The 13,524-nt window shown below is 38.8% G+C and overlaps 1 protein-coding gene across 9 annotated transcripts in view; it reads right to left on the reverse strand.

The window, feature by feature from the left end:
- Positions 1–13,524, reverse strand: part of NFIB (nuclear factor I B) — a 923,658-nt gene that overhangs the window by 222,530 nt on the left and 687,604 nt on the right. The gene's annotated exons all lie outside the window — the stretch shown is intronic.

Raw genomic sequence — 13,524 nt, forward strand, 5'->3', positions numbered from 1 at the left:
AATATCTATGATATTTGACATCACTGATGTCCAAAGTGAGACAAAGTAGTCTGCCTGTTTTTGGCCCAGAAATAGGGGAAGTAAAATCCTATTTTTGTTCTGAATATGGGACAGCCTCAACCACCTCTTTAAGTAGCAGAATCTGGGCCCTCCCAAAGCTGTGTTGAGATAGGTTGGCCTGCCAGCACAGCTCTTTCTGGGACTGGCTTGTGAGATTTAGAGTATATCCACGAATGAGTGTGTCTAGAATCCAAACAGATTTCTGGGCTGGGGCAAAATGGGGCCCGAGCACAAGCAGTTCCAGACCAAAGCCAGATTTTCAACAGCATAGCTATTAGGGCCATCTTCTTAAGCAACATAGCCAGCATGGCGTTAGAAATGCCATGTGATGTTAATTACCTTTGCTGGTTAATAAGGAGGCTTCTTCCCCACTGAAAGTTGGCTTGGCTTATCAGGAAGGGGCAAAAACAGTTGGAGCAGGATAATAAAGGCATGCCCCAATGTTAAGGACCTGTTTTTCCCTTAGCAGATCAATGGCCAGATCCTGAGAGGGCTGGCTGAACAGGTCTTCCCTCATAAACTAGGAATCTAAGATACTGTTTTTCAGTTTATTTATTTACATTTGTTAATCAGGTAAATTAATTGGTCCACAGACCATTTTCCATTACAACCTGGACCAGTAAGCAGAGTCCATTTGAAAAAGACATATCATAATCATCAACATTTTCAAAATGACTTGATCAACTACTATTCAGACTGTTACTAACAGATCACACATAACAAGTACGCATACACACTTTATATATAGTTTGATTAAATTGCATACTGTTTGTTTTGTATCCATGAGATGTGATAGATGTGTACGTGTCAGGAAAGTCATAGTGAATTAGCTGAAGTAGTGATTAGCATTAATCATAACAGCATTTCTAAAAAGGTTTCAGTAACATGTTCTTTAAAGAGTTGTCTAAAAGTGAGAGCGAGACAAGAGTTTTTCTTATATCAGCAACTAGTGAGTTATAGCTTATTGAAGCAGTTTTGCAAAATACTCTTTCAGTAATGTAAGAATGAAGGAAGGCTTGTTTAGTTACAGACTGTATTACCTTTACAAAGCATATGAAGTTATTTTATGTTCATTTCGTTTGCAAATGGTGGGCCATATCTTTCATTTACATTTAAAGGAAATATGGTCCTTGCAATCACTTAAGAGTTGGTTCACCTCTTGCATTGTCAAACTGTGATTCTCCCTAATATTATGTACAAAGGTGGCTAGGACTCTGCATTCTGCAGCCCTGAGCACTGAAGCGTTCTGTGAAGAGTCTGAAGGTTGCGATAGGAGCAGCATATTCTAATACTGGAATTAGCACATCAGTGGCTACTGATTTTCTTGCCTCAGTTGTGAGAAGGTGTGATAAATTACAGGAGTACTGCAAGAAACTAGAACTTTACCAGTAATTTATTCCATGTTTTGTGAAAGATACTTAGAGATTACAGAGACACTCTAGGCATTTTGTACTTGTGTAAAACATAAGACATTAGCTGCAAGATCTTTCAGAAGCTTTATTTATTTTTTGAAGTTCTTGTTTTTTTTGAAGTCTTTCAGAAGGAAGTTTATCACAGAAGTAAGCCTTTGTACAGTACCAGAGTTCATTTTATTATTTACCAGCCAGTTATACAACACTCTGAAGTCTTGTTGTAGTGATATATCCACCCATTTGGGAAAATGTTTACATTTAACATAATATCATCAGCACAGAGCATGCAGTTCCCCACTGGAAGGTACCAAGGTAAATAAATAATCAGCAGTAAAAACAAAAGGGGCCTCTGAATGCAGCTTTGTGCTACACCATAAGGCATTGCTCCTATATTTGTTTTACAGTCACTGCATTTAGTTTTTTGACTTAAGTAATTTGGCAACCATTTAAGAAGAGCAGCAGCAAAGCCACAGCATATTAATTTTTTATGAGAATATTATGGTCCGTTGTTGCAGAAGCCTGTTCTCTATGTAGGGTCTACTAATTTTGAATTTTGATGGATGATGGATTGTATACAGTGTTGGATCATAGCTTGTGTCAGTCTCTTCTAAAAGTTCTTTAACAGTTTTATAGCTATTTTTATAGTCGAAAGAGATACAGAATGTACTTATGTAAAATGGGTATATATGTCGCTGAGAGTAAATGTGTTAAGAAAAAATCCTTCATAGTTTTCATGTTGCAGTTTAGCTTGCCAGCATTAGGACTTTTACAGTATACGTATACCAGTATGGGTTATTTAGTCTAACTGTGGTCCAGAACATTTTGAGTTGGTTTAAATAAACTGACTGCAACAGAGCAGCATTTTTTGTTGTTCTACTAGTTATTTTTGGTTGTCATGTGCATTTTGTGTTATTAATAGGATCATCTTTCCATGCCCTATCATTAGTCTTTGTGAAAGTTCTGAGGTCAAGTGTTAACCACAGGATGCTTTTTTTCTGCAGCCCTTCTAAGAGTAAGTGGGAAGAGACTAACATATATGGGTATTACTAAAGTACAGAAGTGAGAAAGAGCAGAGCCTGGTGTACCACAATTACACAATGACAATCATTAAACACTTTCAACTTCATTAGGAATTTAGAGTCAGTTGATTCAATTGCAGACCTAGATAGGAAAAGCAATCAGTGGGAGATCTGTTGATCTGAACAGCCACAAGAATGTAACAGACAAGTGATCAGTAAGCACATCTGTTATTATCAGCAGTGAAAAATTATTTTGTGAAATGTTATTATTCAGTAAATATAGAGCAGAACCTGATCTGCTATTAGGGTTTGGTTTTCTAACTTCTATTAATAATGTAATGAGGTTTAGGAAATGTACAATTGTGTAAGTAAAATTACCAGAACAGTAAATGTTTGAATGATCACTGCTGCAGTAGCCTTAGCTAAATGGGTTACATCCTACAAAGAATATGACAGCCATCCAGCTTCCGAAGCTTCAGGGCACCTTCAACACACTCAAAATGTCATGCAGCTCTCTTAGCTGACTAAAAGACAAGCTTGGACGTGAAGCCCTTCAGAGCTTTCCTGCTAGCAGAGAGAGGGGGGGGCTGAGTTCTGAAAGGGCAAATTTACGACAAACAAAATATGAAACACTACACCCTGGCATAAAAAAACACACCAAAACACATTGGGGGATTTAGGAAGGGAGTGGCTACTGCAGTAGTGATAATCTGAACATCAACTGTTATGGAAAGGTCACTTATACAACTGTACTATGTTTACCATATGGATCACTGCTGCAGAAGCCTTAGCTATATGGTGGATTACCCTAGCTTACTACATTTGGGAGGTGGAAGGATATTTACCCTAACTTACTACATTTGGAAGGAGAAGAGTCTAGGAGCCCCCAGAGAATGGTCTTAGCAAAGCCTGATTTACATGCAGAGAAGGAATCAAGCTTATAGTGTTTTGTAAATGTACAGAGGACCTATTAGCAGCTTCTAGAATGCAACTCATTCCAAAAAGCCATTGATAAAGCCAAGGCTTTAACAGAGTGGGCCTTGACTCTCCCTGGAATATTTTTGTTATGGTGAGATAACAAAAGGTAATAGCCACAACCATTTGGAAATATTCTGCTTTCACACAGGTTGTCCCTTCTTACCTCCAAAATAAATGAACATTTTACCTGAAGAGTTGAAAGATTTGTAGTACCTGAGCTGTCTGTGGAATTGCAAGGCATGGAGTATATTTTCTCCCTTATTTTTAGGTTCAGGAAAGAAAACAGGGAGATTTATAGTTCAGTTGACAGTAAACCCAGATTCCACTTTAGCAATAAGAGAAGGATTAGGTCTCAAAGAAACCCTGTCCCTGTGGAAAATGAGATAGGGCTGACTCACCATAAGAGCTAGCAACTCAGATACCCTTCTTGCAGAGATGAAAACATTCAATAAAACCATATCCATGATAAGAACTTCAAGCCAGCCAGGTTAACTGGTTCAAATGGAGCATGTTTTAGCTTCTCTAATGCAAAAGTAAGATCCCAGAGAGGGGCCACCAGTTTTCTTTGAGGCCTCATATACAAAACCCCTTTCAAATACATTTTGACATGAGAATTCATTGAAAGAAGAGGATTCATGGGCACAAATGCAGAAATAGCCAATAAATAAACCTTGATAAAGGAATAAGAAAGGCTAAAGGATAGTAAATCACGCAAACATTTTAAAATCAGATAAATACTAGCCTTGAATGATTGCTGGTTATGTTGTTGGCACACATTAAAAAGTTTTTCCATTTAATATACGATTCTCTAGTAGCAGGCTCTCTTGCCTCCATTAGTACCTGCTCTGCACATCCTCAGTAAACAGGTGTGTAAAGGGCATTAAGACACCATCATTCAGGCAGACATTTGAAGTTGATTAGGGTCAGGGTATATCAAACACCCCCTGATCCTGTTTAAGTAGATCCATTCTGTGAGGAAGCTTTTGGTAATTGCCCCGGCCATTTCCAAAAGAAGGAAGAAACCCTGTTGTCTGGGCCAGAAGGGAGTCATCACAATGCTCTTCGGGGATTCCTTCTGAATATTGAAATGTACTCTGGATATCAGTGGAAAGGGTAGAAAAGCATACAGGAATACTCCTGCCCAAGGAAAAAAAAAGAAAAGAAAAGAAAAAAAGGCATCTGTCTTCCAGGCCTTATTGCATGGAATTCTGGAGCAGAATCTTGCCATCTGATTCTTCAGAGAGGAGGTAAATAGGTCTACTTAAAGAACTCCCCACAGATGGATCAAATAATGGAAGACCTCCAGACCTAGTTTACATTTGTGAGAATCTACCCTTGTACTTGTTCAGCTTGTCTGCCAAACTGTTTTGCTCTGACTGAATGTAGGATTCGTGTAGACAGGGACTGTGCTGTGAAGCTATATCCCAAGCTAACATGGTTAGTTTGCAAAGGGGACATGACCTGAATCCTCCTTGTTTGTTAATGCACCACATGGTTGTAGTACTGTCTGTAACAATTTAAAGAGGTCCAGGGGATCAAAGCTGGCTCAGAGAGCTGAGTGCCTTGATCAGGGCAAGCATTTCTTTTATATTTATGTGCTTGTATCTGTCCTTGGTGTCCCACACACATTGCACTTTTATCCACAATGAAATTGCAAACCATGCAAAGTCCAAGGCATCTGTGGTGACTGACTTATTTGGAACAAGGAAGAAGGGATGTCCTGTATTTAAGGATATTTGCTGTCTCCACCAAATGGTTTCCCTTCTGAAATACCCCAACATTGGAATTTGATAGGACAAAGGACGCCAGAGCTGGGACCAAACAGACTTCAGATACCACTGTATCTTTCTCATGTGGAGTCTTGTAGTATCATGAGAATCATAGATGCCATGTGATTCAAAATACTGAAGTATTCCAGAGCAGTGACCAAAGTCTAAGTGGGAAACCTTAGAAATAGATCTAGATACAAATCTATTTTTTCCGTGGAAGAAAGGTTCTTTGGATTGAGGTGTTCAGCTAACACCCCGGGAACACAGTCCTGTGTAAAGGAGTCAAAAAAGACTGATAAGAAGCACTGTTTAAATCTACTGTTACCAGAAAAACCTGAATGAGGAAGAAGAGGTAACTGATTGTGAAGTGACAGCATTCTGAACGTGGGCAACATCACAAACTGGTTTAGGAAATAAAGATCCAGAACTGGTTTCCAATAATTTTCTTTCTTTGGCACTAAAAGCATCCCCGAATAAAAACCTTTTCCACCTAGGAAAGAGGAACTGGTACTATCATCTTTGGGACAGCATGTAATGAAGGACAGGTGGAAATAAAACAGTCTGATCTGGTGGATGACAAATTACCCCCTGGGAAGGAGGAACTCCCTCCCACTGCCATCAGTAACCTTGATGAATGATCTTCAGTACCCACTTGTCTGAAACTATCTGTTGCCAAAGAAAAAGTGGCGATTCAGACATTCTGGAAGGAAAAAGGCTTTGCCAGTGTTGGAGGACAAGGACTGTCCTTGGTTTTAGGAGAGGTGCTCCAGAATTCTTTTTGGAACCTCCCCTTGCCATTTCTTTATAAACATTTGTTTACCTGCATTTTGTCGAGGCTATTTATTTTGATTTTTGCCAAAATTGGATGAGGGATTAGTGAATCCTTTAGAAAACCTGGAAAAGTATGGCCGAAAAATCTTAAAGGTTCCCTTTACCCCTTTCATTACATGTTTTTATCACCTCTGCAGCAGAGCGACCAAAAACTAAATTTCTATCCAAAGGAGAATATATAGAATCTCACTTTTAACACCATATGGGAGGTTCTGAGATTGCAGCCATGCAAACCTCCTCAAAACAGTACCATTGGCCATAGCCCTTATAGAACTATCAACCGTGTCATACATACACTCTAAACAATGAGTAGTGACTTGCACAACAGAAGAAACTAAATTATGTAAAGCAGATTTTTCCTCACACAAAAACTGCAAATAAAACATTCAAATTCAAAATCGCAGAAGCATACTTTTTTCTCCATCCTTATCAAAAAGAGTAGGACTGGACCTTAACTAAATGTTTAGCAGCAGCGGGATTAACTAAAGCTACAGCTGCTGGGTCAGGTTTGGGGTGAGTGTACAAAAACTTAAGAAAACTGAGGAAATTTATGCATCCTATCTGCCTTTATAGGGACAGCTGGCTGACTACCAGCGAAACTGAAGGCAATAACACATCCTCCAAAGCTAACAAAAATGGAGGAATAGATGAAGACTTGAAATTCCTTCTGTAATAGCTCATAGTACTTTCTGGGGGGCTAAGAACAGTATTTTCCCATTGAAAACACTGGCACATTCTGGAAAAAGTTTCAGACAAAGAGAAACCTCTACTCGGAGAATCAGAAATTGAGCTCTCTTTTGAGTCTGAATCAGAAATCTGGAGAGAAAACCCTGTATCTGTCCCTTCATCTTCCTGTCTAAATTCAGAATTTTTAATTTCTTCAGGAAAAGTGGAATCCCTCTTTCTTTTACTTTCTTCAGGAAAAGTGAAATCCCTCTTTCTTTTACCAGAAAACTAGTCTATAAGAAGGACGAACAATCTGAATTAAACCTTGAGCCTGACCCAGTAAATTACTCTTGTGCAACGAAATTTCAGGATGAGTAGATACATGTTTAGTTTTCGGTTTCTTTTTGACAGGAAAAATGGGGCCAACTGTGTTATTAATGGCAGCAGCAGCAACTTCCTCAGGGATGGACACAACATTCTGACTAAACAGGGAAGCCTTCCCTATCCCACAAATGACAAAGTGTGGCTCTCCCTTGCCCAAGGAGGGGACCCCAACAACCACAGAAGATGCGACTTACCCCCAGTCTATAGTGGCACTAAAGTGCTAGAGGAGAGGGAACTGAGGTAAAAGATGGGTGGTCTGAGGTACCAATGGTCAGAGAAGAGCCACCCACTTATGTCTGTGAGGTAAATTGCTAGCCTGCTGTGGTGGCAAAAGTTGTTTGCTTAACTTTTGCTATTAGTAGCTGGAAGAAGGAATGACAGTGGGAACCAACCATTTGTTCCATGGTCAAGCCAAAGATAACGCCTCAATATATATAAATTAAATTTTTTCACAGAAATAAACAGTAAAAAGCCCTTTACAACACTTGACCAGCCCCAAAAAGTTAAATAAACATAATTTCTCCATAGAAAATAAAATGTTTTAAATACTTTAAACATCTTTTAAACTTACAGGAAAAAAAGAGCAGTCTCATTTAAAAGTAGATACAGTCTCATGACAGTCCATTAAAACACAAACTCCTAGCTTTACAACTTTCCCGAACAGGAAAGTGCTATCAATAAATAAATAAATAAAATTGATGGATTTTTTCCCCCTCCTTATCTGTTCACCAAAGGAACAGCACAGGCTGATGTCAATCCTCAAAAGTCTCAGAGGAGCATACATTTTGGTAGCAGGAAAGCACTGAAGGGCTTGGCACCCAAACCTATCTTTTTAACCAGCTCAGTTTGAAATGACTGATGATTTGGGAGCATGGAAGCTGCCCGGCTGTTATATTCTTTACAGAATATGAACCACTTAGCTAAGACTACTGCAGCAGTGACCAATACAATGAACATATGAGGTTTCTTGGTCGCAACATTTTTTGTTGTCCATTCCAGTTAAAAGTTATCTTATCTTACTTTTTGTCTTGAATATGTCTGTGAATTTCTACTATGGTATGCTTCATTAGCCACTCAAACCCAACAAGCATGTCCAAAAACCATGACCTAGTAGTCACAAATAATCAAGTTTGACAGTTTCCATCCACAAAAATCGTATTTATTAAGCATTTTCAACCAAAAATTTTTAGGACTTGGTGTAAAACAGGTCAAATAATCATGACATCACACGAGAATACAAATAAATACATCTAAACAGAAATGTTATTTAATAATACTAAATATAATATAATAATAACACATACTAAAATCATTCAGCCCAGGGCTTGCACATGGAGACCACATCTTTGAAGGCTGCAAAAGCACAGGACGCTCTTCTGCTACTGATCACTTACAGGCCAATTTGAAGTAAGAGGGTGCTCAGTATATTTGCTTAAAATCACCAAAGAACACCCACCACCAGAAGCATCCTCTGGGATTTCAGGTCTTTTTTTCTTTTGGTCTTTTCTGCTCACCATTTTCTGAGGTATCCCTGTCACTGTAGACATTCACCACTGCATACTGTTCCAACTCGATTTGCTCAAGTATAGTATACAAAACAACAAAATAAAGTATTACCGGCACCACAATGTTCAAGTAAAAATAACGTTTAATATGAACAAATGTCGCAAGTATACTAATGCTTTCGCTAACAAGCTTCTTCAGACCTTGCCTGAAGAAGCTCATTAGTGAAAGTATTAGTATACTAGCAACATTTGTTCATATTACACGTTATTTTTACTTGAACATCGTGGTGCCGGTAATATTTTATTTTGTTGCTTTTAAGTGTGGCTTAGTATCCGGCTTTATCTACAATGGCGGTACCATTTTTTGGTTTTATTTCATAGTATACAAAACACACAGAAGCATTCAAAAGTCCTATAGGTCAACTTATTTAACGGGTTAAAAAATGTAAAAAATATGCATAAACTGTAAACATACTTGTCGAAACAGTAGTGAAAGCACTTGGGTAGTGCAACCGAAGGACCAACAGTTTTCTGAGAAGTACAACAGACAGTAAGTATTACATATAAATATTTTTGAGTATTTTCTTTATATCATCTTTTTAGGGCTTTTCACGACATCAAGGTACTTTCTTCAGTCAAATTAATGAGTCCATCAGTTTTTAACATCTCTGTGTTCTCATTCCAAGATTTGTCTCATGGATTACTGCCATAACAATGATAATTTAACCCATCTTCAAAATGCACACACAGTAAGGACTCGGCACTGGAGAGCAGCTATAGTATGAATGAAACAACAGTCTGACTGCTGCTTCTTTCTATCCCCTCTAAACAACACGTAGACTTCATTGACAGACATGACCTAGCAAAGCATTTAATGTGACGTCAGTCAGCATGAAGCCAGTTCCCCAATGTATGTGAGAAAGGTGAAATAAACTTGTATGCTGTATGCTACGACCACTATCAATCTATACTTCCTTTAAATTACAATTTTCACAATACAAGTTCTTCAGGTCTTTTCAAAATGATATTGCTAGTATTAAGTCACAGAACATGATCTTGGGGACTTTTTATAGCCAGCCAACAATGTTTGTTTACCTTTCAACTTAAGCAAAACTAGAAAAGCATGTTCACCCATATAGACATTAATTATAAATGGTATAAGCACATCACAAAAATGTTTTTCACTTGGTTTAGCAAGATATGAGGAAGAATGCATCTTGTACACACAAACCCTTACTGAATACACCATGTATCTAATACTGTTTGTCCTTGGATTATTGTATTGTGAGAAACTGCTCTGGATGCTGCTGTGCAGAAGACACAGGTCATATCCTCCATCTGCCTTTCAGGCTGAAGAAGACTCATACACATTAGCTATAGAGTCAGTAATTCCCGACAGGAGACAGGGAACTAGATTCATAGAGGTTACTGTCAGGTGTACAAGATATGGACACCTGCCGGTAAACTTTGTCTATTAAAATATAGCCTTAATAAGGGGCTTTTGCATTACAAACGAGCCATGCTAAATGCTAGGCATTAGCCATGTGCCACCTCCATGAAGGCCTCCAAAAAGGATTTGGTGAGCAATTTGTATGGCTGCTCCTTTCACCATGTTGTAGTAAACATGGCCAAAAGGCTATGCTCAGCCATCTCTGTAAAGGTAAAAGCTGGAGAGTTTAATGCTATGGTAGGGTTAGAAGGTATCTGTAAGTGTACAACAGGGGCTGCGTATGTATATGTGCATGTGACTGTCTGGAAGATAGCCATAAGTGGGCAATGAGGGGACAGGTTAGGTGTGTGTGTGTGTGTGTGTGTGTGTGTGTGTGTGTGTGTGTGTGTGTGTGTGTGTGTGTGTGTGTGTGTGTGTGTGTGTGTGGATTGGGGTGGTTGTCATACTTCCACACATCCTTAGACTAATGAGCAGAGCCTCCAGCATCAAGTGGGGGAACACCCAACACCAGGGATAATTATTTAACAATACATAGTTTGGGGGTAAACCATTAGACACCAGGGTCACTTATTTAACAATATATGGGTCATGGGGATCACTAGACGCTAGAGATGTCTTTTTAACTTCTTGTGCCTTAACAGCACTTAAGCAGCACAGGGATCAGGAAGGGAACCATTAGACATCAGTGATAATGTGGATGGAAATGACTTGTACATCTCTAATGTCTGGCACTAACGACCATCTGAAATCTTATCTACATGGGTAGGGAAAGGAGACACTGGGGATATACAGACATCACATGGAGCAGTTTGTGTGTGTGTGTGCAAATGTGCATTGTCTGGAGGAGAGTGAATGGGGGGTACTTCTTCTTGCACTATGTGGACACTCTTAGCTCCCACAACCAGTGCTGCACCTCACAGTAGTTAGCTTTGATTCAGAGACATGCAGATTAGTCCATAATGAGGTTTTCCTCACTACAGCTGATGTGTTTCTGAATTGCAAATCTCTATATCTCAGGAACAAGGCCTTTTTACCACAGGCCACGAGGATTTTTATGAATAAACATGAAGGCAGTGGTACCTGTCTTATCTGAGAAATGCCAGTAACTCTGAAGATTATTAGACTGTAAAGGTTCCCTCCATATCAATATTCATTAGTTGTTGTCACTAACACTAGTTATCTAGCTTTTTGTTTGTTCAGTACTAGTTAGTTGTTGTCAATGACACTGATTTTCTAATTTGCTGTTTGTTCAAAACTCGTTAGTCGTTGTCAAAAGACACAGTTTTTCTAGCTTACTGTTTCCTTTTGGGATTTCTCACCTTCTGTTTTTCATCCATTTAAAACCTACAGTGTTTCATAAGGTGCTCAAGGACAGGCACAAAAGACCTGAGCATCCATCAGACTGCATATTGCCAACAGTTAGGGAGAAGATTAAGCTTAACAATACCGTTAGAATCATGACGGCACATGACTCAGTCATGGTGTACACAGGAGGAAACATGTATGTATGTATGTCTTTTGATTTAAGTACTTTATTTTAGTGCAAATATCACAACTTGCGAAGTTAACTAGTGCATCTCCCTGTGAACAAGAAGTGCTGAAGCTATGTCAGAGGATGTACTTCATGGTAGAGTTTACCAGAGTCATGGAAGTCAACACAGCAAAGCAGCTCCCTGTGAATTAACAAGGAATATCTTGATGTCAAGATACATACACATTGTACCCACTTTTATACTTACAATCCATGACAACTGTATTAACATTTGGAGTGTATGGATGAAAATGTATTCCTCTATTCCCATGGAGAAACAGCCAGGCAAGCACACTGAAGGCACAGATAAGGACAGCAGCTATGACTGGCTCTGGAATGGTTTCCAGTGTGTAGACTGTACAACAGAATAAGCTGATAGCAAGGGAGGACACAGACAAACATAATGAGAAAGGAAAGGTTGGTAAACACAAGTAATTATTTACATATTTTTTTAATAAAAGTTTTTTTTTTGCTTATCAACCCCTCCCTAGAATGACAATTAAACATCAGCCAGAATCACTGTATCGACCCATCCCTTCACCCGGGCCAACTCCCTGCCAGCCCATTTGTTCAACTAAAGGCCAGGACTGAAAGAGGTAGGGTGTTTTTCAGTTTTGCTGCTCACTCTCTCCCTTTTTTGTCTCTCTTCCAAATGTCTGCTCACAGTTTGCTTCCATATCTGCTGGTCCTTACCATGCTGTAAACCACTTAATACAGCTGTAATTGCCCAGTTCTGCAAATGGAGCTAGATGTGGCCCCTTCTTGAGGTGGTTGAGCCAATAAGTGCCATTGTTCTAATACCCCCCCATACCTGCTCCTCCACCACAAGGGCCTCTAGTCAAACCTGAGAAATTTGGTACAAAAATTAGTACTCTATCCCTTTTTATCAACTGAGATGGTCATTACTGACATAATATTGAGAACTGGTGAGGAAGGCTTCATACAATAAATATGTGTTATCAGCTCGTACCTGGACAATATTATGGTAGTATAAATTATCTAAGGAAGTAATGAAAACTTTATATATTAAGCTTTGGTGTGCAGCAGGACAATATATCGTCTAGATTTCAGATTACTAAATAAACCTACAACAGTAAAGGAGCTGCCTGATGAACAAATCCCCATAGTTAGCTGCTACGCTACCCTGGGCTGGGGTCAAGCAAAAATAAACTAGATGAGGAAAGTTAGAAATATCTTATGTTATGCATTACTTTTATACTTTTTCATACAACTTATTCTCTTAACAAGTTACTGAAATAAAGCCTGAAAATTTCATATTTCACAACAATAAACTTCACATGTACAAAGTAATGCTTAACTCATCACAAGGTATCATATCCTATATCATATCCTATGTTTTACACAAATCCTGCAAAATAGTTTATCCACTATGGATATAGTATGTTGAATAGTCAAGGAAAGGAACTCTTTACACTAGAGGTGTACTTCAGATGGCCCTAGAACCACAATTTGGCCCACCATAGCATTTTATGTGGTATATAAATGGAATATGCAACACAAACTGTTTTGACTATGCAGATGTATGTTGTAATGTGGCCCCCCTAAACTTTGATAAGTATGATAAAAGGTTTCTGCAATAAAAATGTTGGACACCCTTGTTTTACACTGTTTCTGTCTGTCTAGGAGAGGTACACAGCTATAAGATGCTCTGATTAATGGGTCCTACCACACGTTTGCCCTGTAATCTGCCTCTGGTGCCACCGAAAAAGAGCTGTGAATTTTTTCATGCTGAGATGAAAAACTCACATTCGAAGGAATAACAAAATGAACATACCTTAAGTTTGTCTGTAAAACAATGCTTTCTTAAAGCTGTCTTGTTGGATAATGTGTCTACAAACCCAGCTGTTGCATCATCTGATGAATGTTCTGTTAATTCTTGGTAAACTGAGGACATCTAC

The sequence above is a fragment of the Protopterus annectens genome, chromosome 2.part0, assembly GCF_019279795.1.
Source record: "Protopterus annectens isolate FY-2018-M chromosome 2.part0, PAN1.0, whole genome shotgun sequence".
Taxonomy (NCBI): domain Eukaryota; kingdom Metazoa; phylum Chordata; order Ceratodontiformes; family Protopteridae; genus Protopterus; species Protopterus annectens.